This window comes from Heterodontus francisci, chromosome 29 (genome assembly GCF_036365525.1).
Source record: "Heterodontus francisci isolate sHetFra1 chromosome 29, sHetFra1.hap1, whole genome shotgun sequence".
Classification (NCBI taxonomy): domain Eukaryota; kingdom Metazoa; phylum Chordata; class Chondrichthyes; order Heterodontiformes; family Heterodontidae; genus Heterodontus; species Heterodontus francisci.
Window position 1 is genome coordinate 53,660,715 of NC_090399.1, and position 24,972 is coordinate 53,685,686.

Genomic DNA, 24,972 nt, shown 5'->3' on the forward strand with positions numbered 1-24,972 from the left:
TACAATCTGTACAAACTCTGCTCCTTCACTCACTGGATATTCAGTCCTGAACATTAGTCTGGATATTATGGGATACAATCTGTACAAACTCTGCTCCTTCACTCACTGGATATTCAGTCCTGAACATTAGTGTGGATATTATGGGATACAATCTGTACAAACTCTGCTCCTTCACTCACTGGATATTCAGTCCTGAACATTAGTGTGGATATTATGGGATACAATCTGTACAAACTCTGCTCCTTTACTCACTGGATATTCAGTCCTGAACATTAGTGTGGATATTATGGGATACAATCTGTACAAACTCTGCTCCTTTACTCACTGGATATTCAGTCCTGAACATTAGTGTGCATATTATGGGATACAATCTGTACAAACTCTGCTCCTTTACTCACTGGATATTCAGTCCTGAACATTAGTCTGGATATTATGGGATACAATCTGTACAAACTCTGCTCCGTCACTCATTGGATATTCAGTCCTGAACATTAGTGTGGATATTATGGGATTCAATCTGTACAAACTCTGCTCCTTTACTCACTGGATATTCAGTCCTGAACATTAGTGTGGATATTATGGGATACAATCTGTACAAACTCTGCTCCGTCACTCATTGGATATTCAGTCCTGAACATTAGTGTGGATATTATGGGATACAATCTGTACAAACTCTGCTCCGTCACTCATTGGATATTCAGTCCTGAACATTAGTGTGGATATTATGGGATAGAATCTGTACAAACTCTGCGCCTTCACTCACTGGATATTCAGTCCTGAACATTAGTCTGGATATTATGGGATAGAATCTGTACAAACTCTGCGCCTTCACTCACTGGATATTCAGTCCTGAACATTAGTCTGGATATTATGGGATAGAATCTGTACAAACTCTGCTCCTTTACTCACTGGATATTCAGTCCTGAACATTAATGTGGATATTATGGGATACAATCTGTACAAACTCTGCTCCTTCACTCACTGGATATTCAGTCCTGAACATTAGTGTGGATATTATGGGATACAATCTGCACAAACTCTGCTCCTTTACTCACTGGATATTCAGTCCTGAACATTAATGTGGATATTATGGGATACAATCTGTACAAACTCTGCTCCTTTACTCACTGGATATTCAGTCCTGAACATTAGTGTGGATATTATGGGATACAATCTGTACAAACTCTGCTCCTTTACTCACTGGATATTCAGTCCTGAACATTAGTGTGGATATTATGGGATACAATCTGTACAAACTCTGCTCCTTTACTCACTGGATATTCAGTCCTGAACATTAATGTGGATATTATGGGATACAATCTGTACAAACTCTGCTCCTTCACTCACTGGATATTCAGTCCTGAACATTAGTGTGGATATTATGGGATACAATCTGCACAAACTCTGCTCCTTTACTCACTGGATATTCAGTCCTGAACATTAGTGTGGATATTATGGGATACAATCTGTACAAACTCTGCTCCTTTACTCACTGGATATTCAGTCCTGAACATTAATGTGGATATTATGGGATACAATCTGTACAAACTCTGCTCCTTCACTCACCGTCTCCTCACTTGGATTTCAGTCCGCAACAGGAAGTGAACCGGCTGCGGAAGAGGAAGAGGAAAGAATAAGCCGATTGGTTGGATTTCCGAGTGACAGCTCTGGCAGCCAATCGGTGATTTCATTATATTGAGGCCCCCCCTCCCCCAACCTGAATGTCAATCAGTCTGTTTGAGGGCTATCTGAAAGCCCAAACACACTGGCTGACTGCATGGGGTTAAAGTGCTCATTGTGTCTTTGTGAATAAAAGCTCAGCTGTTACTGCTTCTGTCTCAGTCCCCACCACCCCGGCTGATATAATGCAGAGATTTCCAGTGGGGCTACAGCACTTTTCACACTCGGACCCTTTCAGACTGACAACATCAGCGTGGGCATGGGTTTGCTGCCTCAGATGTGATTGACAGCAGATAGGAAGAGGAAGAGTCTCAGAATTCAAAGCAGCGATGACCTGCTGGGCTGGGACCAGCACATGCACAGGAGGGAGGTGTGAAGGAGGGAGAGGGAGAGGAAGGAGGGATACAGGAGAGGAGGAGAGGGAGAGGGAGAGGGAGGGAGAGAGGGAGGGGTGGAGAGAGTGAGAGGGGAGGGAGAGAGTGAGAGGGCAGGGAAGGTGGGAGTGGGGGGAGCAGAGGAGTGAGGGGTACAGGAGGCATAGGAGGGAGAAGTGCAGGAGGGAGGGATGAGGGGGGCGCAGGAGTGGGGTCAGAGGAGGGAGGAGTCGAGGTGGTCAGAGGAGGGAGGGGTCAGAGGAGTGGGGGGTTGGAGGAGAGGGGGGTTGTGGGGGTCGGAGGAGTGGGGGGTTGAGGAGATCGGAGGAGGGGGGATCGGGAAGTGGGGTCGTTGGGGATCGGGTGTGGGGATCGTGGGGGGTCAGGGGAGTGGGGGTTCAGAGGGGGTGTCAGAGGAGGGGGGGGTCGGGACTTTCAGAGGAGGGGAGGATCGGAGGGGGGGTTGGGAGAGTCGTAGGGGATTCAGAGGAGGAGGATGATGAGCAGGGGGGTCGTGGGGGTCAGAGGAGGAGGAGGAGGAGGGGGGGTGCAGAGGAGGAGGGGAGGTCGGAGGAGGAGGGGGTCGGAGGAGGCGTGGGGGTTCGGGGGTGTCAGGAGGGGGATCGCGGGGGTCAAGGAGGTCAGTGGAGGGGCTCGGGGAGGTCAGTGGAGGGAGATCGCGGGGGTCGGGGTGGTCAGTGGAGGGGGTCGGGGCGGTAAGGGGTGGGGTGGGGTGGGGTGGGTCGGGGTCAGAGGAGGGGGGCGGTGGGGGAGGTCAGGGGAGAGGGGGGTCGTGGGGTTCAGAGGAGGGGGGGTCAGGGGTGTCAGAGGAGGGGAGGAGAGGGGGTTGGGAGAGTCGTAGGGGGGGAGGAGGAGGTGGGGTAGGAGGAGAAGGGGGGATCGGAAAGGAGGAGGAGGAGGGGGGATCGGAGGAGGAGGAGTGTGGGGGGCGGGGGGATCGGAAGGGGGGGTTGGGGCTGTCAGAGGAGGAGGATCACGGGGCTCGGGGAGGTCAGTGGAGGGGGATCGCGGGGGTCGGGGAGGTCAGTGGAGGGGGGCGTTGGGGGAGGTCAGGGCAGGGGGGCGTTGGGGGAGGTCAGAGGAGGGGGAGGTCAGGGGAGGGGGTGTCGGGGGAGGGGGTTCAGGGGAGGGGGGGTCCGGGAGGTCGGGGGAGGGGGCTCAGGGGAGTCGTGGGGTTCAGAGGAGGGGGGGTCAGGGGTGTCAGAGGAGGGGAGGATCGGAGAGGGGGTTGGGAGAGTCGGAGGGGGGGTCGGAGGAGGAGGAGGAGCGGGGGGGTCGGAGGTGTCAGAGGAGGGGGATCGCAGGGGTCGGGGAGGTCAGTGGAGGGGGTCGGGGCGGCAAGTGGGGGGTCTGGGAGGTCAGAGGAGGGGGGGTCTGGGAGGTCAGAGGAGGGGGGGTCTGGGAGGTCAGAGGAGGGGGGGGATCGGAAGGGGGGGTCGGGGATGTCAGTGGAGGGAGGTCGGGGAGGTCAGTGGATGGCGGGTTCGGGGGGTCAGAGGAGGGGGTTTGGGGTTTCAGCAGATGAGGGGGGTCGGGGGGGCAGAGGAGGAGGGGTCGGGGGGGTCAGGGTGGGGGGGGTCGGGGAGGTCAGAGGAGGGGGATTCGGGGGTTAAGAGGAGGGGAATTCGGGGGTTAAGAAGAGGGGGTTTTGCAGGGTTAGGAGGAGGGGGTTTCGGGGGGTTAGGAGGAGGGGGGTCAGGGGGTTAGGAGGAGGGGGGTCGGGGGGTTAGGAGGAGGCGGTTCGGGGGGTTAGGAGGAGGCGGTTCGGGGGGTTAGGAGGAGGGGGGTTCGAGGGGGTTAAGAGGAGGAGGGGGGGTCGAGGGGGTTAAGAGGAGGAGGGGGGTTTGGGGGGGTAAGAGGAGGGGGGGGTCGAGGGGTTCACAGGAGGGGGGGTCTGGGAGGTCAGAGGAGGGGGGGATCGGAGGGGTGTCGGGGGAGGGGAGATGAGGGGGGGTCAGAGGATGGGGGGTTTGGGGTTTCAGCGGAGGGGGGCAGAGGAGGGGTGTCGGGGGAGGGGAGATGAGGGGGTTCGAGGGGAAATGAGGGGGTTCGAGAGGAGGGCAGGTGAGGGGGAGGGTGAGGGGAGGTGGGTGAGGGGAGGTGGGGGTGGGATAGGGGAGGTGGTGGTGGGTCAGGTGAGGTGAGGTGGGGGTGGGATAGGGGAGGTGGTGGTGGGTCAGGTGAGGTGAGGTGGGTCAGGGGAGGGGAGGTGGGGGGGTCGGGGGTGTCAGGGAAGGGGAGGGGGCATCGGGTGGTTCAGGGGAGGGGAAGGGGTGTCGGGGGGTTCAGGGGAGGGGAGGGGAGGGGAAGAGAAGGGGTGTCCGGGGTGGAGGGGCGGGGGGGTCAGGGGGTTTTAGGGTCAGGGGGGTTCAGGGGAGGGGTAGTTGGGGGGGGTCAGGGGACAGGAGGGGGGGAAGAGGAGGGAGGGAGGAGGGGTCACAGAGGAGGGAGTGCGTGGGGGCAGAGGAGGATGGGAGGGGGGGGTCGCAGAGGAGGAAGGGCATGGGGGCAGAGGAGGAGGGATGCAGGAAGGGGAGGCTGAGGAGGGAGGGAGGGGTGCAGGAGGAAGGGGCAGAGGAGCGATTTACACAGGAGGCACTGCTGGACATGGTTCTTGGGAATGAGGAGGGCCAAGTCGATCAAATATCAGTCGGAAAACATTTAGGGATCATGATCATTGAATCAAAAGGTTTAAATTGGCTATGGAAAAGGATGAAGAACAATTTTGAGTAAGCTTAACTAACTGGGGGAAAGCCAACTTCAATGGGGTAAAATGGATCTGGGCAAAATAAATTGGAATCAAAGGTTGGCAGGAAAATCAGTAGCTGAACAATGGGCTCCCTTCAAAGAAGAGATAGTCTGAGCACAGTCAAGTTATATTCCCACAAAGGGGAAAATTAGGGCAAACAAAACTAGAGCTCTCTGGATGACAAAAGTGATAGAAATGAAGACGAAGAAGAAAAAGGGTGCTTATGACAGATGTCAGGTGGATAATACAATGGAGAACCAGCCTGAATATAGAAGGTTCAGAGGAGACATGACAAGGCAAATAAGAGAAGCAAAGAGGGAGTATGAAAAGAGACCATTAGGATCTCTTCAGGGACAGATGGGACCTGTACAAGAAGGACGGGTTGCATCTAAACTGGAGGGGTACAAATATCCTGGCTGCGAGGTTTGCTAGCGTCACTCGGGAGGGTTTAAATTAGTGTGGTAGGGGGGTGGGAACCAGAACAGTAGGACAGCAAGTGAAATAAATGAAGTAAATAAGGCCAGTAAGACTAAGAGGAAGAGCAGGCAGGGAGATGTTGCGGAGAACAGCGGGACTGGTGGTCTGAAGTGCATTTGTTTCAATGCAAGAAGTGTAACAGGTAAGGCAGATGAACTTAGAGCTTGGATTAGTACTTGGAACTATGATGTTGTTGCTATTACAGAGACTTGGTTGAGGGAAGGACAGGATTGGCAGCTAAATGTTCCAGGATTTAGAAGCTTCAGGCGGGATAGAGGGGGACGTAAAAGGAGTGGGGGAGTTGCATTACTGGTTGAGGAGAATATCACAGCTGTACTGCGGGAGGACACCTCAGAGGGGTCATGCAGCGAGGCAATATTGGTGGAGCTCAGGAATAGGAAGGGTGCAGTCGCGATGTTGGGGGTTTACTACAGGCCTCCCAACAGCCAGTGGGAGGAGCAGATATGTAGACAGATTTTGGAAAGATGTAAAGGCAACAGGGTTGTGGTGGTGGGTGATTTTAACTTTCCCTATATTGACTGGGACTCACTTAGTGCTAGGGGCTTGGATGGGGCAGAATTTGTAAGGAGCATCCAGGAGGGCTTCTTGAAGCAATATGTAGATTGCCCAACAAGGGAAGGGGCCGTACTGGACCTGGTATTGGGGAATGAGCCCGGCCAGGTGGTCGAAGTTTCAGTAGGGGAGCATTTCGGGAACAGTGACCATAATGCCATAAGTTTTAAGGCACTTGTGGATAAGGATAAGAGTAGTCCTCAGGTGAAGGTGCTAAATTGGGGGAAGGCTAATTATAACAATATTAGGCAGGAACTGAAGAATTTAGGAAGCAGAGTCAACGTTTCGGGTCAGTGACCCTTCTTCGGAACAGTTCCGAAGAAGGGTCACTGACCCGAAACGTTGACTCTGCTTCTCTTTCCACAGATGCTGCCGGACCTGCTGAGTGATTCCAGCATTTCTTGTTTTTGTTTCAGATTTCCAGCATCCGCAGTATTTTGCTTTTATTGAAGAATTTAGATTGGGGGCAGCTGTTTGAGGGTAAATCAACATCTGACATGTGGGAGTCTTTCAAATGTCAGTTGATTAGAATCCAGGACCAGCATGTTCCTGTGAGGACGAAGGATATGTTTGGCAAGTTTCAGGAACCTTGGATAACGCGGGATATTGTGAGCCTCGTCAAAAAGAAAAAGGAAGCATTCGTAAGGGCTGGAAGGCTAGGAACAGACGAATCCCTTGAGGAATATAAAGACAGTAGGAAGGAACTTAAGCAAGGAGTCAGGAGGGCTAAAAGGGGTTATGAGAAGTCATTGGCAAACAGGATTAAGGAAAATCCCAAGGCTTTTTATACATATATAAAGAGCAAGAGGGTAACCAGGGAAAGGGTTGGCCCACTCAAGGACAGAGAAGGGAATCTATGCGTGGAGCCAAAGGAAATGAGCGAGGTACTAAATGAGTACTTTGCATCAGTATTCACCAAAGAGAAGGACTTGGTGGATGATGAGCCTAGGGAAGGGAGTATAGATAGTCTCAGTCATCTCATTATCAAAAAGGAGGTGTTGGGTGTCTTGAAAAGCATTAAGGTAGATAAGTCCCCAGGGCCTGATGGGATCTACCCCAGAATACTGAGGGAGGCAAGGGAAGAAATTGCTGGGGCCTTGACAGAAGTCTTTGCATCCTCATTGGCTACAGGTGAGGTCCCAGAGGACTGGAGAATAGCCAATGTTGTTCCTTTGTTTAAGAAGGGTGGGAAGGATAATCCAGGAAATTATAGGCCAGTGAGCTTTACGTCAGTGGTAGGGAAATTATTAGAGAGGATTCTTCGGGACAGGATTTACTTCCATTTGGAAACAAATGGACTTATTAGCGAGAGGCAGCATGGTTTTGTGAAGGGGAGGTCGTGTCTCACTAATTTGATTGAGTTTTTTTGAGGAAGTGACAAAGATGATTGATGAAGGAAGGGCAGTGGATGTTATCTATATGGACTTCACTAAAGCCTTTGACAAGGGCCCTCATGGCAGACTGGTACAAAAGGTGAAGTCACACGGGATCAGAGGTGAGCTGGCAAGATGGATACAGAACTTGCTCGGTCATAGAAGACAGAGGGTAGCAGTGGAAGGGTGCTTTTCTGAATGGAGGGATGTGACTAGTGGTGTTCCGCAGGGATCAGTGCTGGGACCTTTGCTGTTTGTAGTATATATAAATGATTTGGAGGAAAATGTAGCTGGTCTGATTAGTAAGTTTGCGGACGACACAAAAGTTGGTGGAGTTGCGGATAGTGATGAGGTTTGTCAGAGGATACAGCAGGATATAGATCGGTTGGAGACTTGGGCGGAGAAATGGCAGATGGAATTTAATCCGAACAAATGTGAGGTAATGCATTTTGGAAGGTCTAATGCAGGTGGGAGGTATACAGTAAATGGCAGAACCCTTAGGAGTATTGACAGGCAGAGAGATATGGGCGTACAGGTCCACAGGTCACTGAAAGTGGCAACGCAGGTGGATAAGGTAGTCAAGAAGGCATACGGCATGCTTGCCTTCATCGGTCGGGGCATAGAGTATAAAAATAGGCAAGTTATGCTGCAGCTGTACAGAACTTTAGTTAAGCCACACTTAGAATACTGCGTGCAATTCTGGTCGCCACACTACCAGAAGGACGTGGAGGCTTTGGAGAGGGTACAGAGGAGGTTTACCAGGATGTTGCCTGGTCTGGAGGGTATTAGCTATGAGGATAGGTTGGATAAACTTGGATTGTTTTCACTGGAACGACGGAGGTGGAGGGGCGACATGATAGAGGTTTACAAAGTTATGAGCGGCATGGACAGAGTGTATAGTCAGAAGCTTTTTCCCAGGGTGGAAGAGTCAGTTACTAGGGGACATAGGTTTAAGGTGAGAGGGATAAAGTTTAGAGGGGATGTGCGAGGCAAGTTCTTTTCACAGAGGGTGGTGAGTGCCTGGAACTTGTTGCCGGGGGAGGTGGTGGAAGCAGATACCATAGAGATGTTTAAGAGGCATCTTGACAAATACATGAATAGGATGGGAATAGAGGGATATGGTCCCCGGAAGTGCAGAAGGTTTTAGTTTAGACAGGCATCAAGATCGGCGCAGGCTTGGAGGGCCGAATAGCCTGTTCCTGTGCTGTACTGTTCTTTGTTCTTTGTTCTTTTGAAACTGGCAGAGAAAATGAAGGAGAATTCCAAAGTCTTCTATAGGCACATAAATAGTAAAAATGTCTTAAAAGGGGGAGTAGGGCCAATTAGGGACCAGAAGGGGGATTTATTCATGGAGGTTGAGCCATAGCTGAGGTGCTAAATGAATACTTTGCATCTGTCTTTGCTAAGGAGGAAGATGCTACCCAGGCCATGGTGAAAGAGGAGGTAATTATACACTAGAAGGATTAAAATTGATAATGAGGAGGTATTTGTTAGGCTGACTATACTTTATGTTGATAAAACCACTGGACCAGATGCGATGCATCCAAGGATACTGAGGGAAGTGAGAGTGGAAATTGCAGAGGCTCTGGCCATAATTTTCCAGTCTTCCTTAGACTCAGGGTTGGTGCCAGATGGATGGAGAATTATTCAAAAAAGGATGGAAAGGTAAGTCCAGGAGCTACAAGGCAGTCCGTTTAACTTCAGTGGTGGGGAAATTTCTGGAAACAATAATGCGGGACAGAATTAATTGAACCTGGGGTGCAGAGGAGGGAGGGGTACAGGACGAGGTAGAGGAGGGAGGGAGGGGCACATGAGGAGGGAGGGGTACAGGAAGGTTTTGGTCATCTCACCTAGTGCCTCCTTATGTGGCTCAGTGTCAAATTTTACTATACAATACTCCAGAAGCATCTTGGGATATTTTGTTACATTAAAAGTGCAATGTAAATTCAAATTGTGTCTGTGCCTCAGTATCAGATCCTGTGCATGTAAATGGGAAAGATTCTCTCCCATCTGTTACTGTACAACTCGTGTGTCTCAGTGTCAGCTCCTTTACATGTACAGTACACTACAGGTACAGGTAAAAGGGAAAGATTCACTCCTATCTGTTACTGTACAACTCGTGTGTGACTCAGTGTCAGCTCCTGTACCTCCCCTCCTCCTCCTCCTCTCCTATTTTGCTTCCTTTCCCTCCTCCTCCTCCTCCTCCTCTTTCTCTCCTCCTCCTCCCTCGTCTCCAGGATTATAAAGATGAGCAGGATAGCGAGAATGTGCGACATTTTCAACTCCAATATTAGATGGAGTTTCCACTTTGTTTTTTGATTTATAATAATGAGGTAATAATGTAAATATGACTATATTAAAGTGTTTTAACTATTTCTCCTGTTTATGTGACTCAACTGAAATAATCTATTATCTATAGGTGTGTAGATTCTGGCTGAATCATGAATATGAGTACCTGAGGCTGCCTGGACGATCAAAAAACCTGACCATAATTTGAAGAACCGTCTCAAACGGTGCAGTTACCAGAAACTCATCATGAACCCGGACGGACCACTCAGAATAAAACCGGACAGACCACCCAGCATTGACCTAGGCACCGGAAACGACAATGGCAAACCCAGCCCTGCTGACCCTGCAAAGTCCTCCTCACTAACATCTGGGGACTTGTGGCAAAATTGAGACAGCTGTCTAGTGACAGCCTGACATAGTCATACTCATAGAATCATACTTTACAGACAATGTCCCTGACACCGCCATCACTAGCTACTGCAAAGACTGTGGGTCCTTACAACATTCCAGCAATAGTATTGAAGACCTATGCTCTAGAACTAGCATGCCCCTAGCCAAGCTGTTCCAGTATAGCTATAACATTACCATCTACCCAGTACTGTGAAACATTGCCCAGGTATGTCCTGTGCACAAAAAGCAGGACAAATCTGACCCGGACAATTAGTGCCCTCGATCATCAGCAGAGTGATGGAATGGGTCATTGACAGTGCTATCAAGCAGCACTTGCTCAGCAATAACCTGCTCACTGATGCTCAATTCGGGTTCTGCCAGGGCCATTCAGCTCCTGACCTCATCACATCCTTGGTCCAAACATGGACAAAAGAGCTGAACTCCAGAGGTGAGGTGAAAGTAACTGCCCTTGACATCAAGGCAGCATTTGACTGGATATGACATCAAGGAACCCAAGTATAGCTGGAGTCAATGGGATAAAAACAAGAAATGCTGGATATACTCAGCAGGTCTGGCAGCATCTGTGGAGACAAGCAGAGTTAACATTTCAGGTCAGTGACCCTTCATCAGAACACGTCACTGATCTGAAACGTTAACTCTGCTTTTCTCTCCACAGATGCTGCCAGACCTGCTGAGTATTTCCAGCATTTCTTGTTTTTATTTCAGATTTCCAGCATCCGCAGTATTTTGCTTTTATTTATCACAGGCTGATCACATTCTAAAAAAATGAACTGAAGCTAAGAAGCAGCTCCTCTCATTCCAGGGTAAAATAATGAGCAGATATCTGCTGGTTAACCCTTGATGGGTCATTACAGTGTTACGACCGAGGAGGGAGGAGTGCACTGTTAATTCAGTCCCACTTCTCCGTAGCACACAACATATCATTAAATTTTCCCACTTACTGGAAAATAGCCAATTAGATATTCTATTTGTCCCCAGAATAAAGCACACCAACCAAGTTTCTTTAATAAACAACAAAATTATAAAACCAAGTCTCAACCAATAATGAAGTAAATATATATATATGAATTGAACTATTAAATCCCATATTTTTATATATATATCTTAGCCCTCAAACACATTCACATACATCCTAAAGCGGATAACTAAGAAAAACTGATTTTGGTTTACAGCTGTTACAAAGAAATAGAGGAATACAAAAAAAATTGTCTGAAAAGATATGGAAGGAAGTCCTTTGATTTGGTGAGGTGTCCCAAAGTTCAATAATTTGCGGTCACTAGGACTCTTTCCAGGCGAGGTTGAGGAACAGTTTGTTTTGGGTTGGCTTTCAAAGAAATTCAACTGCAGAAGGTTACACATAGGTTTTCCATCAGGTGTTCAGCAACAGGTGTCAGTTCTCACACACATTCAGTACATTCATTTGAAGATGCAAGGTTTCTGCAAATATTCAGGGTTTCTTCAAAAATGCAGGAGGCAACAGTACCACTTCATATAGGCTTTTGCTTTACAAGAGTAGGGATTCTTTAAAGAGAGGTAACAATTTTCTTCTGAACTCCTGACAGGTCCATATCAAATTCCAATTGCCTGCTTTTAGTTCAAAACCAAGCATCTTTTCACAGCTCAAAGTGAAACTAAACCTTTCCAAGCAAGTGTCATGCTCGTCATAAATACTCTATTCTCACAACAAAGACTAGCTCTTTCGTCAATGCTCTGTCGTATTTACTTGAAATCACCTGCTTTCCAGTAAAAACATGTTTACTGGTCAACTTTTGCTCAACTTCTTTTCTAAAAACACCCAAAGGTCAACCTCTGCAGTTTAAAATATAGGTTTCAAGTTTTAATAAAAATATGTGGAAATTCCATAACAACAGAACACAAAAACCCTAATGTGTGAGGAAAGTAGCTTAGTAATATTGAAATATCAAAATGATAATTGGACTGGGAACACTAAAACTGGGATCAGGTAAAGGCATGACATCTAATACGCTACAGGCTGCAAACATGATAAATATGCTTTTTTTAGCTCAGTTTTTACGAGGAATGGAACTGAGCTGAGCTGGAAAGGAAATTTGAGTGTTTTGCAGAGACACTGTTCACATTACAACCAGCATGGTCATAAAATAGCTGTGTAAATATGAGGTGAATAATTGAAGGCTGGATAAGCTGCCCTCAAGCAGTGTCAGAATTACAAGGGACAAAATAGGCGGAGCTCTGACACTGAAAACTGGAGAGCTGCCTGGGAATGGAGACTGCAGATACTAGTTTTCCTTTCATTTTAAACTGGTAAAAGTGACTCTGCAAACTCAGGAAGGACCATTACTGAGAATACCAGGGATATAACTGGTGATCAGTACCACCACCTTTTACCTTGCACCATCATCCCTTGTTTCATTCAATCTCTCCTGCCCTCCATCCTGCTTCGGAATGACAATATGGGTCAGACGTACTGTGGAGACTTTCATCACATGACCTCCTGCTGCCAACCCCGCTCTTCACAAACCCCGCCATTGGTTGTCCCTCATCTCATCTTTGTAGCTTCCCATGATAATTGGAAAGTAAACAGACCCAATTGGATTATACCTAACTGTCAATTAAACATCCTTTCTTCCCCCAACTTCTGTTTTATATTTTGATACCCTTCTGATTTCCATCCTGCCCCCTGCAGCCCCTGGGTTTTTGCTCGTGGCAGTGCCCGGGAGATCAGTCTCCAATTCCTGGAGACTCCAGGACAATCTGGGTAGGTTTCTGATCAAAGCTCTATTACAGACCATCCCCACTGTTCTATTCCTGCTCACACACTCCTGGTTTTCCCTGGCTCTGAAATTGCTTAAAAACTTCATCTCCAACATCTTCCATTTCCAATGAAAGGTCATTGATCTGAAACATGAACTCAGTTTCTCTCTCCACAGGTGCTACTGACATATTGAGTATTTTCAGTGTTTTCTGTTTTGATATGAAATTGGAAAGGCCGAGTCTCGAGGACCTTTGACACAACTGGTCCATTCAGGTGAGTTTGCTCCACACAAGCCTCTTCCCACTTGTCTTCATCTCACCCTATCAGCATATCCTTCTTTTCCTTTTTCCCTGACGTGCTTATCTAGTTTCCCCTTAAAGGTATCTATGCTATTTGTACCACACACTCACATGGTAGCATTTGCACCACTCTGGATAAAAAAAAAATTATCCTAAATTCATTGGATTTATTTTTCTTATATTTATGGATCCTAGGTGTGTTCTCCTCCCACAAGTGGAGACATCTACGTCTACCCTATTAAACCCTTTCATAATCTTAAAGATCTCTATTAGGTCACTCCGCAGCCTTCTCTTTTCTCGATAAAGAGCCCCAGCCTGTTCAGCCTTTTCTGATAGGTAGAGCCCCATATCCTTGTGAATTCTTGTGCACACTCTCCAGTTCCTCTACATTCTTTCTATAATATGGAGACTAGAAATCTTCACAGTCCTCCAGGTGTGGTTTAACCAAGGTTCAGTACTCGTTTAACATAATTTTTCTGCTTTTCAGATCTGTCTCTTCTAGAAATGAACCCTAGTGCTTGGTTTGCTTTTTATGGCCTTATTAACCAGTGCTGTTTCTTTGAGTAATTTGTGTATCTGTACCCCCAGTATCCTTTACTCCTTACCCCTATACCCTTTCCTCCTCTACTCCATTTAGACTTTTATTTTCCAAACAGTATGTGGCCTCTGCATTCTTCCTACCAAAAGGTGATACTTCACACTTGTCTATACGGAAATTAATTTGCCCAAAACGCACACATTCTGCGCACTTATTAATGTCTTCACCTAATTTCTTGGTGTCTCCCTCTGTATTAACTATACCCCCCAATTTGGTGTTCTCTGCAAATTTTGAAATTGTACTTCTGATTCACGAGTCCAAATAATTAATGTAAGTTATGAACAACAGTGGTCTCAGCATCAATCCCTGTGGAACACCACGTCCTGTCATTTGCCAATCTACATAACTACCTTTAGCCCCTACTCTCTTTCCGATTCTGTAGCCAGCTTGCAATCTGTTCTGCTACTTGTTCCCTGACTGATCATGTTGTGACCTTTGTCATGAGACTTCTATGAACAAAGATTTTGCTGAAAATGCAAATATATTACATCTACTACGTTGCACATGTTACTACTCCTACCTCTTCAGGGAATTTAATAAGGTTGGTCAGCATGATCGTCCCTTTCTGCGTCTGAATATATGTGCAGGGATCTGCCCTTTGCAGGCAAAAGGAACATGTCCAGAACTTCTTCTGAAGAAGGGTCACTGACCTGAAACGTTAACTCTGCTTCTCTCTCCACAGATGTTGCCAGACCTGCTGAGTATTTCCAGAATTTCTTGTTTTTATTTCAGATTTCCAGCATCTGCAGTATTATGCTTTTATATTACCTCAAACAGAGTCGACTTGCCAACCTGCCAGCACACTTTACTCATGCAGTACAAATTGTTGCTCCCTTTGAAATCTGGCATTTTTGCATCAGTCCTGATGAGTGCAAGATGAAATGCTTTGATAGTATGTCTCTTTTTTCAGAAACACTAGTTTACTAATTATTTCTTGCCTATCTCAAATATCGATATACTTATTGGTCTGTTGTAATGTCATCTCCATCTTGTAAGTCTCCTGATAAATCGTGAGGCAAAGTACAAATATGCTATTTCTGCCATTTCACCTTTATTACCTGAATTTATCGTGTAGCCCTTAGTGGTCCTATCCCTATCCTGGTTTTTCTGTTGTTATTTATATGTCAGTATATTCCTTGATAATTTGTTAGGTTTGGCTTTGCCCTCGATAATTTAATTTTGTTTTTTTCCTTTGCCTAATTCCTTTATTCACTCTTTCCTGACCTTTTTATATTCTCTTTTATCATCCTTTCCTTTATTGACTGTGTACTTAGTGTATATCTTTTCTTTAGTTTCAATTGTTTTGAGATTGCTTCTATTTCTTTTGTAAAATATGTTTTAAGGACTTGTAGTTGAAGTATGGACACTGATTCGGTTACAGATTAGGCAACTTAAGCTTGACAAGGAAAAAGAAAAAGAAATGGAAATGCAAAAAACTTAAGCTTCAACAGGAAAAAGGATAGAAAAAAAATTGAACTAGAACAAGATTTGACAATTAAAAAAACTTGAATTAGAATTGCAAATAGAAAGAGAAAGAGAAGGAAGGAAGGAAAAAGCTGGAATTAAGACAACAGGGTAGTCTTGACCCCAGTGATGATTCTCAGTGAAGATTCTGGTGAGGAAGGATCTGACTCTAGCCCAGGACCCAGTGGAAATCCCTCCCTAAGTTTGAGGAAAGGGACATAGAGTGTTTGACAAACAGATAAAGTGGCAAAAGGAAAACTGGACACTGCTCATGCAAATCAAGTTGATAGGCCGAACTCATGAAGTTTATGCAATGCTTTCTGAGCAGGTTTCTGCAGATTATGAGATGGCAAAAAAGGCTGTTCTCGCTGCATATGAGTTAGTCCCTGAAGCTTACCGACAGAAATTTCAGAACCTCTGGAGATTGTCTAGGCAAACTTAATTAGATGTTGAGAGGGTAAAGCAAATTAATTTTGATCGTTGGATACAGGCACTAAAGATGGAAGCCACGTATGAGAACCTTGGGGATCTAATTCTCTTGGAAGAATTTAAAAATTCACTCCCTCCATTAGTAAGAATCCATGTAGACAACCAGACGGTTTCAACGGGCAGACAGGTAGCAGAAATTGCTGATGATTATGAGCTTGTCCATAAGCCCAAACCCTTTGTCCATAACCTCCACAAATCCAAGAATGATAGAAGGGGGAAGGGTGAAAGGAAGGCAAGTATCCCAGGACAAGGAGGGACAGCTGGGAATGCCCCAGGATCTGCTCCTCAGACCAGAAAGCAAGATGTTGAGGGTGGAAGTGAGATCTGCAAGTATAAGTGTTGTCATTGTCACAAGGTGGGACATCTTGGCGCAGAATGTTGGAAGTTGCAGGGTAAACCAATGGGACTTATTGGGGTACACAGGCCAATGCAGAGAAAGGGGCCCTGACCGAGAGTACAACAGACAAGTGCGGGGGACATGAATAAGATACCTGAGACTTACTGGGAATGCTTGTCTAAAGGAGAAGTAGCTCCTTATCCCTCAAGTGAGGCAGGCAAAGCTATAATTATACTTAGGGATACAGGAGCAACCCAAACACTTTTGCTGGGGAAAGGCATAACATTTTCATGAGAGAGCGCACTGAATGCTAAAGTTTTAGTGAATGGTATTGGCGGGGAGTATATACCTGTACCTTTGTATTGAGTTCACCTAGAGTGTGACCTAACGTCTGAAGCGGAAACTGCAGGAGTTGTCCATAGTTTGCCAGTAGACAGAGTTAACATACTCCTAGGGAATAACTTGGCCAGAGCAAAAGTAGGAGCTTCTCCAGCAGTCATGGAAAAACCAAGTGAAGTTAAAGAGACAGAACAGTTACAGGAAAAGGTTCCAGGAATCTTTTCTTCATGTGGAGTAACCTGAGCAATGGCTAAACAAGTTCCATTGTCAGAGGTAAAGTTGGCACCACAGTCAGATAGCCAAGTATCTGGAACTTACTTTGGCGAATTGGATAATCCCAAAGAAATGGTTAATAAGTGTTCTCTGATCACAGCCCAGAAAGCTGATCCAGAGTTAAACAAAGTGGCACAATCGGCTCTAACAGAAGCTGAGACAAAAGGAGTTCCAGAAGGCTATTATATTAAAAATGGGATTCTGACGAGGAAGTGGAGACCTCCTCACAGAACTGAGGATGAAGAATGGATGGTAGTTCACCAGATAGTGGGTACTGCCTAAATATCCCCGGGAAATATTAAGGATCGCGCCTGAAATTCCGATAGTGAGACATATGGGGATCTGGAAGACCAAATCACATACAAGTCAACATTTTTACTGGTGTTACAACATTTTCCTTTTTCTATTAAAGCTTAGAATTCTGTGTGTTTTTGAAAAACTCGAAAAAAGGATGTTCAGTGGACATTTAGGAGATCTTCAAATTGTTGCAATTTTTGCAATGTTTTGAAAGGAAGTTCATAACAAAAGCTGAACTTTATGGGTGCTTTGAAAGGAAGTTGAACTTCTACCCAAGGACAGGAAAGCAGGCAATTTCAAGGAAACCACAGGGGTTTGACCTTCCTCTGAGCAACTCTTTGAATGACAGTGATGACATTGTGTCTGAACATGCGATCATGTTCAGGATTTTTGTTCTCACTTTGTACCCTTTAAAAAGCCAGAGTGTTGAACAAAGAGCAGGCATTTGAAATCTTTGCTTTGACCTGCCTGGAGCAAGAGAGGAAGACCCAGAAAAGTGTTACCTCTCTCCTACATCTCTTGAGAATAAACCCTGTATTTGAAAGGTGGCAGATTCCCGTTGCCTCCTGTCTCTGAAGAATCCTTGCATCCAGCGTGGTTCCTGCTGCCTCCTGTGTTTTGAGAGATCCTGAAATCTCACGAAAGCTTCTACTGCTGGACTGCTACTTCAAAACCCAAGCAGACCTGTTGATACACCTTTGCTGAAAGACCTGTGTGACACCAGCTGCAGTTAAATTGCTATGACAGACTGTTCATCAACCTTAAAATAAAAGCAAAATACTGCGGATGCTGGAAATCTGAAACAAAAACAAGAAATGCTGGAATCACTCAGCAGGTCTGGCAGCATCTGTGGAAAGAGAAGCAGAGTTAACGTTTCGGGTCAGTGACCCTTCTTCGGAACAGTTCCGAAGAAGGGTCACTGACCCGAAACGTTAACTCTGCTTCTCTTTCCACAGATGCTGCCAGACCTGCTGAGTGATTCCAGCATTTCTTGTTTTTGTTCATCAACCTTTCCTGGAGAGACTTTGAGTGGATTCTAACTATTCGACTCGGGGGCACCTCCCTGTAGGGACAGTGAAGAATGTACAAACTTAGCCACACATGATGTGAATGTAGGGGAATCCGTTCCTATAATATAGCATCATTACTGCTTAAGTCCAGAGAAACAGGCCCAGGTAAAAGTAGAAATCCAATACATGCTGAAAAACCACCTAATTAAACCTAGTCAAATCAGCCAGAATTCACCAGTAGTATTACTGCCTAAACCTGATGGTTCAACTAGGCTTTGCAGAGACGACAGAAATGTTAATTCAGTAACAAAGGCAGACTCCTTCCCAATCTCTCGTTTGGAAGACTGTATTGACAGAGTGGACAGTGCCATATTTCTTACAAAAATACATTTATTAAAGGGATACTGGCAAGTTCCTTCAACACCCCGAACTGAAGAAATATCAGCTTTTGTGACATCAGTCTTTTCCAGTGCCGAGTGAGGCCATTCAAGCTAAAGAATTCCCCAGCAACCTTTCAGAGACTACTGAACCAAGTGGTAGCCAGTGTTCCGGACTGTGTAGTTTACTTTGATGATGTACTGGTATACAGTAACTCTTAGAAGTAAAGGCCTGCTCAGGTTGGGAAAAAGAACCCGACCCAAACCCGAACAAGCCCCCGCGGACTCGAGCCCAACGCATCCCGAGTCCCTCCAATTTTGCTCTGAACCCGACCCAACTGAGCTTGACCCTGACTCGACCTGACCATCCCTTTATTTACCTTCCTGACACCAAACCTGCAGGAAGCTGCAGTGCATGTGTGATGACATCAAAGAGACATCACTCGCTCACTGCGCGGTCTCAGTTTCGTACCAGACTCCAAGCTCAGGTAAGTTTTAAAATTTCAATCCTTACCAGCAGAGCACTTGCCATGTGTGTCCAGCCCGACCCAACCCCGAAAGCTGGACTCGGCAGAGGGGCCCGACCCGACCTGAACCCGACATGTCGTTGGGTCCCATCAGGTTCAGGTCGGGTAGCAGGCCTTTACTTGGAAGGACCACTTAAAACAATTAGAAACTTAGTTTAGAAAATTACAAACATCTGATTTAGGAATAAACCTTGCCAAAAGTGAATTCGCAAAAGCGAGAGTGACCTATCTCCGGCACATATTAGGGCAAGGGAAGGTGTTGCCAAGAAGAAAAAAAGTACAAGCATTGGTGGAGTTCCCTACCCCCTAAGACTAAGTAAGAAATCATGAGGTTTTTGGGGATGTGTGGTTTCTGCCACAAGTTTGTACCAAATTTTAGCACTATAGTTGCTCCACTGACAGATTTGCTACAGAAAAAGAAAACCAAGGTAGTGTGGTCAGGTGAGTGTCAAGCATTGTTTGAGAAGCTGAAAGTCATTTGGACTAATGAGCCACTGTTGCCTGCTCCAAATTTCACTCAGCCCTTCAAGGTATAGATTGAGACTAGTGACCTGGGGGTCAGTGCAGTCCTGCTACAAGATGATGAATCAGGCATAGAAAGGCCAGTGGGATACTTTTCAAAAAAAGCTAAATCGACACCAAAAAGGATATTCAACATGAAAAAAAGAAATCTTAAGTCTATTATTGGCTCTTAAGCATTTTGAGGTCTATGTCCGTCACAGCTACAGGGAGACACTGGTATCCACTGATCATAACCCCCTAATCTTTGTGGAAAAATTTAAAAACCAGAATGCGAGACTGTTCCGATGAGGTTTATTATTACAGCCCTATCACTTAAAGATTATCCACATTGTGGGCAAAAATGTTATTGCAGATGCTTTATCATGAATCTAACTTTATTTTGAGTTATATGAATACAAAGATGGTACAAAGCAAAGTTATACTAACTGCAGGTAAAGAGTGAATGGGGATGAGTGTGAAAATGTGTTTTAAGATGTTTTCATCGTTTTTTTTACATTTTGTAATGAAATGCATTTCAAAATGGCATTTTATTTCTCCAAGGGAGGAGGTGTTACGAGATTGCTTCTATTTCTCTTGTAAAATATGTTTTAAAGGACTTATAATTGAAATATAGACACTAATTCATCTGGAATCTTGAAGAGGCTGAACACTTTTTTTTTAAAGAAGTCACCAGAGGTTCCTGGATTTGGATTGTAAACAAGTCTTACTGGAAGGCACCTGTCTGTGGATAATCACCCAGCACGGGTTTTTTTTGACTTGTTAGCACAAGCGATTCCTTCTTATCCTTTATCTCAATTCATATGGATTCTGTCTCTATCTTGCTGTTAGTTACACCCTTTTATTCTACTAGCATTAGAAAAGAAGTTGCCAAGGGACAACATTTAGATTAGGAAGAGCAGTGGCCAAGGATAGGTCCTTTAGGCACACTGGTGGTAATGGTACAGTGGGCAGGAAGGGAAGTGACTGTGGGAGATTCCCTCGCTCCAACCGTACAGGGAAGAGTGGAACCAGTCCCACTGAGCTGGTCCACAGAGGAGGGGTGTCGGAGGAGGATGGTGCAGTCAACCTTGTCAAAGGCTGGAGAGGGGGATGAGAAGAGGTAGTGCACTCGGTCACTGTCACATAGGATGACATTTGTGACATGGTGAGGGTAGGAGCAGGGGTGGAAACCAAATTGGAGATTTCAGACATGGAGTTGAGAGAAAGATGAGCATAGGTTTAGGAAGCAACAACACATTCAAGGACTTTAGTGAGGTAAGGGAGTGTTTTTTGAGGTGGGGGTTGATCACATGATCTCTCAGCTATGATGATCACATGATGTCTTAGGTATCTAGTGGCCACATGCCCTCCCAGCTATCTGGTGGTGACCTGCTCTCTGAAGTAAACCTAGACAGTCTGGGCTGACTTTCCGGAGAGGCCTGCCACCACCACTGAAAGGCCCTGCTGCATTTTACCAGCAGGGGCGAGGCCTCGGTGCAGCTCCCCCTCAGCGGCGGAGTCTTCATCTGAATGTGCCAACCATATTAAAAGTAATGAATAGACACTTACCTGGTAGCAATGGCTGTCCCACACTGATATTCTGTCCGCTGGCCGGAACTCCTAAGCCTTCGGATCTCCGTACGGGGATGCGACACGTGACACTGGTGGGGAGGGAGGATGAGTGGAATTTGCAGGATGGGTGGGAGGGGTAGCGGGGAAAACTGCTCCAATTGGTTGTGGAGATAGTGAGAAGGGGGTGAGGGTCAAAGGAGGGGGCGGGGAGGTTGTCATATTAAAAAGTGGTTTACTGAAGGAAAAGGTCATTTTATTTATGGAGAACTCAGTGGGGGGGGGGGGGGGGTGGGAGAGGGGATTCAAAGTTTAAATAAAATGTTATTTACAAGTTTCATGCAGTGGGACCATTAAAAATATAAATTTACCCAAAGGGCTAAAAGCCCTTCAAAATTGGCGCCTGGGTGATGACGTCAGACGCCGTTGCCAGGGCTGGGGTGGCGACCCCCTCTACGTCAGCAGGCCGCTCCGCTCCCTCCATTTAAATGAACCCCGCCGTGAAATATCGCAGGGACTCAGCAGTGAGATTATAAAATTCAGCCCTGTAATTCAGAAACTGGCCATTCAATCCAGTTCATTCATGTGGACATTCACCCTTCACATGGGCAAATAATTCCAATCAAACTGTGGGAGTGAATTCCAGAGCCAATTCTGATATGAACTCTCCTGCTTCTGTTGTATTTGTGAGTGTTCACAGTGTTCGTTTAAACTTTAATCAATTGACTGTGTCTCTCTGATTTTACTCTGTGTCTCATTGATTTCTTTGTTTATCCATCTCCTTCAAGCCTATCTATGACTCTGTATTTCCCTGCCCCGATCGCCATGTTTATTAGGTACTGATTTAATTTGTTCTGAATTTCCTTCCCATCCCAGTCTGGGACAAGTCAATTGTTACAACCTGAACTGATCCACTTTGGTCAGATTCTCGTTCTATGTTAAATGAGTTAATTCCCTCCTACTGATTTACAGTCAGATAGTCAGACACATGCATTACAGATTTACTCATTTATTCAACACCCCTGTGAACACAAGGAGCTCTCTCCTGAGATGAAGCATTGATATTAGAACAGGTAAGGGGGTCAGGCCTTCAATTACACAGAGTTACCAACTCTGGTTGAATGGATTCCTGGAGGTTTCATCACTAACCTCCCACCATTGGTCACCCAACATGGGGATCCTCACAGTGCCCCGACTTCCCAATGGCAATTGGAAAGCGAGTAGAGTCTTCATTATCCAATTGGATGGTCAATCAAACAGCCTTATTCCAATCTCCAACATTTTATAACCAATCAACAACTTCCATTTATATAACATCTTTAATGGAATAAAACGCGATTTTCAGGAAGATTATGAAACAAAATTTGACACCGAGAAGGAAGAATTTGACCACAGAAGGAGATATTAGGGCAGATGACCAAAAGCTTGGTCAGAGGTAAGCATTAAGTTTGATAAATTTAATAACAGTGGGGAAGTCGAGAGACGTGGTGGTCAGCTGGTACTGGGTGTCATCAGTGTCCGTGTGTACTGTTGTAGCCAATGAAACCAGACAAGTGCAGTCCCACCCAGCTGGATGATGGTGAAGAGGCATTGGAGGCTGCAGAAAGGTCAAGGAGGACAAGGAGGAATAGTTTACCTTCGTCACAGTCACATAGGCTGTCACTGGTGAGCTTGATAAAAGCTGTGTCACAAACATTGCTCCCCGACACTTTCTCACGGGTCTGCATACAGTGAGACTGGGTAAGCTTGGTGATGTTGCTGCAAATTCTGGAACAGGTACCACAATGGAACAGCTGCTCAGCTGGAGGGGAACAAGGCAGCCTGGAGACAGCTCTGAAGACCATCGTAATGCTGGAGGACTTGAGTTTGCTCCAAGCCTATGTGGCTATGTCAGTGAAGCAGTTCTTGCAGTGATCATACTGGAAGGGAGGAGGAGGAGATGGTGAAACATTCCTGGCACACTGGAAGGGTTTGTCTCCCGTGTCAGTACATTGATATTCCAGGAGATCAGGCAACTGTTTGAAAGCTTTGTTACACATCTGAACAGTTTCTCTCCTGTGTAAGTCCTCTGGTGTTCCAGGAGGGGTGCTCAAAGGCTCTGTCACACACCTCACAGCTGAAGGATCTCTCCGGTGTGGATCCTGTGATGACGACGGAGCCTCGATGAATCAATGAAAGTCTTATCACACACCTCACACCTGAAAGGTCTTTCCCCTGTGTGGATGCTGTGATGACGACGGAGAGTGGATGACTGCATGAAGGCTTTATCACACACCTCACACTTGAAGGGCCTCTCCCCAGTGTGGATCCGCCGGTGAATCAGGAGGACGGATGACAATGTGAAACCTTTCTCACAAATCTCACAGCGGAAAGGTTTCTCCCCCGTGTGCACTCGCTGGTGGACCAGGAGTGTGGACGACTTCACAAAAGCTTTGTCACACACCTCACACCTGAAGGGTTTCTCCCCTGTGTGCGTCCGCTGGTGTTGGTGGAGAGCTGAGGACTGTGTGAAGATTTTATTGCATATTTGACAGCTGAACTTCCGCTCCCCTGTGTGGATACGCTGGTGTTGCAGGAGGATCGAAGACCGAGTGAAGGATTTGCCGCACACCTCACACCTGAATGGTCTCTCCCCTGTGTGGATCCGCTGGTGAATCAGAAGCTTGGATGACAGTGTGAAACCTTTTGCACAAACCTCACAGCGGAAAGGTTTCTCCTCCATGTGCACTTGCTGGTGGACCAGGAGCGTGGAAGATGTCACAAAAGCTTTGTCACACATCTCACACCTGAAGGGTTTCTGCCCTGTGTGCGCGCGCTGGTGTAGGAGGAGAGTTGAGGACTGTGTGAAGGTTTTATCGCAAATCTGACAGCTGAACTTCCTCTCCCCTGTGTGGATAACTTGGTGCTGCAGGAGGAGCGAAGACCGAGTGAAGGACTTGTCACACACCTCACACCTGAAGGGCCTCTCCCCTGTGTGGATCCTGTGATGACGACGGAGAGTCGATGAATGAGTGAAGGTCATACCACAAACCTCACATCTGAATGGTCTCTCCCCTGTGTGGATCCTGTCATGACGATGGAGAGTCGATGAATCAGTGAAGGTTTTACCACACACCTCACACTTGAAGGGTTTCTCCCCCGTGTGAATCCTCTTGTGTTTCAGCAGACTCGAGGAGCATGGGAATGCTTTCTGGCAAACTTCACAGCTGTAGGGCCTCTCCCCAGTGTGGATCCGCTGGTGTATCAGGAGGTTGGATGACAGTGTGAAACATTTTGCACAAACCTCACAGCGGAAAGGTTTCTCCCCCGTGTGCACTCGCTGGTGGACCAGGAGGTTGGACGACCTCACAAAGGTTTTGTCACACACCTCACACCTGAAGGGTTTCTCCCCTGTGTGCGAACGCTGGTGTTGGAGGAGAGCTGAGGACTGTGTGAAGGTTTTATCACAAATCTGACAGCTGAACTTTCTCTCCCCTGTGTGGATACGCTGGTGCCGCAGGAGGGTCGATGACCGAGTGAAGGACTTGTCACACACCTCACACCTGAAGGGCCTCTCCCCTGTGTGCGTACGCTGGTGTATCAGGAGGGTGGATGAGTGTCTGAATATTTTATCACACACCTCGCACTTAAAGGGTTTCTCTCCCGTGTGGATCCGTTGATGTACCAGGAGGTTGCATGACTGCGTAAAACATTTCGAACAAACCTCACAACGGAAAGGTTTCTCCTCCATGTGCACTCGCTGGTGGACCAGGCGGTTGGATAACCTCACAAAAGCTTTGTCACACACCTCACACCTGAAGGGTTTCTCCCCTGTGTGCATCCGCTGGTGTTGGCGGAGAGCTGAGGATTGTGTGAAGGTTTTATTGCAAATCTGGCAGCTAAACTTCCTCTCCCCTGCGTGGATACGCTGGTGCTGCAGGAGGGTCGAAGACTGAGTGACAGACTTGTCACACACTTCACACCTGAAGGGCCGCTCCCCTGTGTACGTGCACTGGTGAACCTGCAAGCTCAAGGAGGTCACAGACGCTTTGCCGTGAACCTCACACTGCAGCAGCTTCTCGCGAGTGCGAATGTGTTGGTGCTGCAGCAGCGTCGATGGGTGTGTGAAAACCCTGACACACACCTCACACCTGAACCTGTGTAACTGCGCTGGTGTTGTAAGAGATTGGACAACTTTGGGAAAGCTTTGTTGTAAATGTCACATGTGAAGG

General features: G+C 46.7%; 1 pseudogene; it reads right to left on the reverse strand.

Moving 5' to 3' along the window:
* Positions 1-24,663, reverse strand: part of LOC137346299 (zinc finger protein 91-like) — a 59,497-nt pseudogene extending 34,834 nt beyond the window's left edge.
* Between the last annotated feature and the right edge of the window lie 309 nt (positions 24,664-24,972).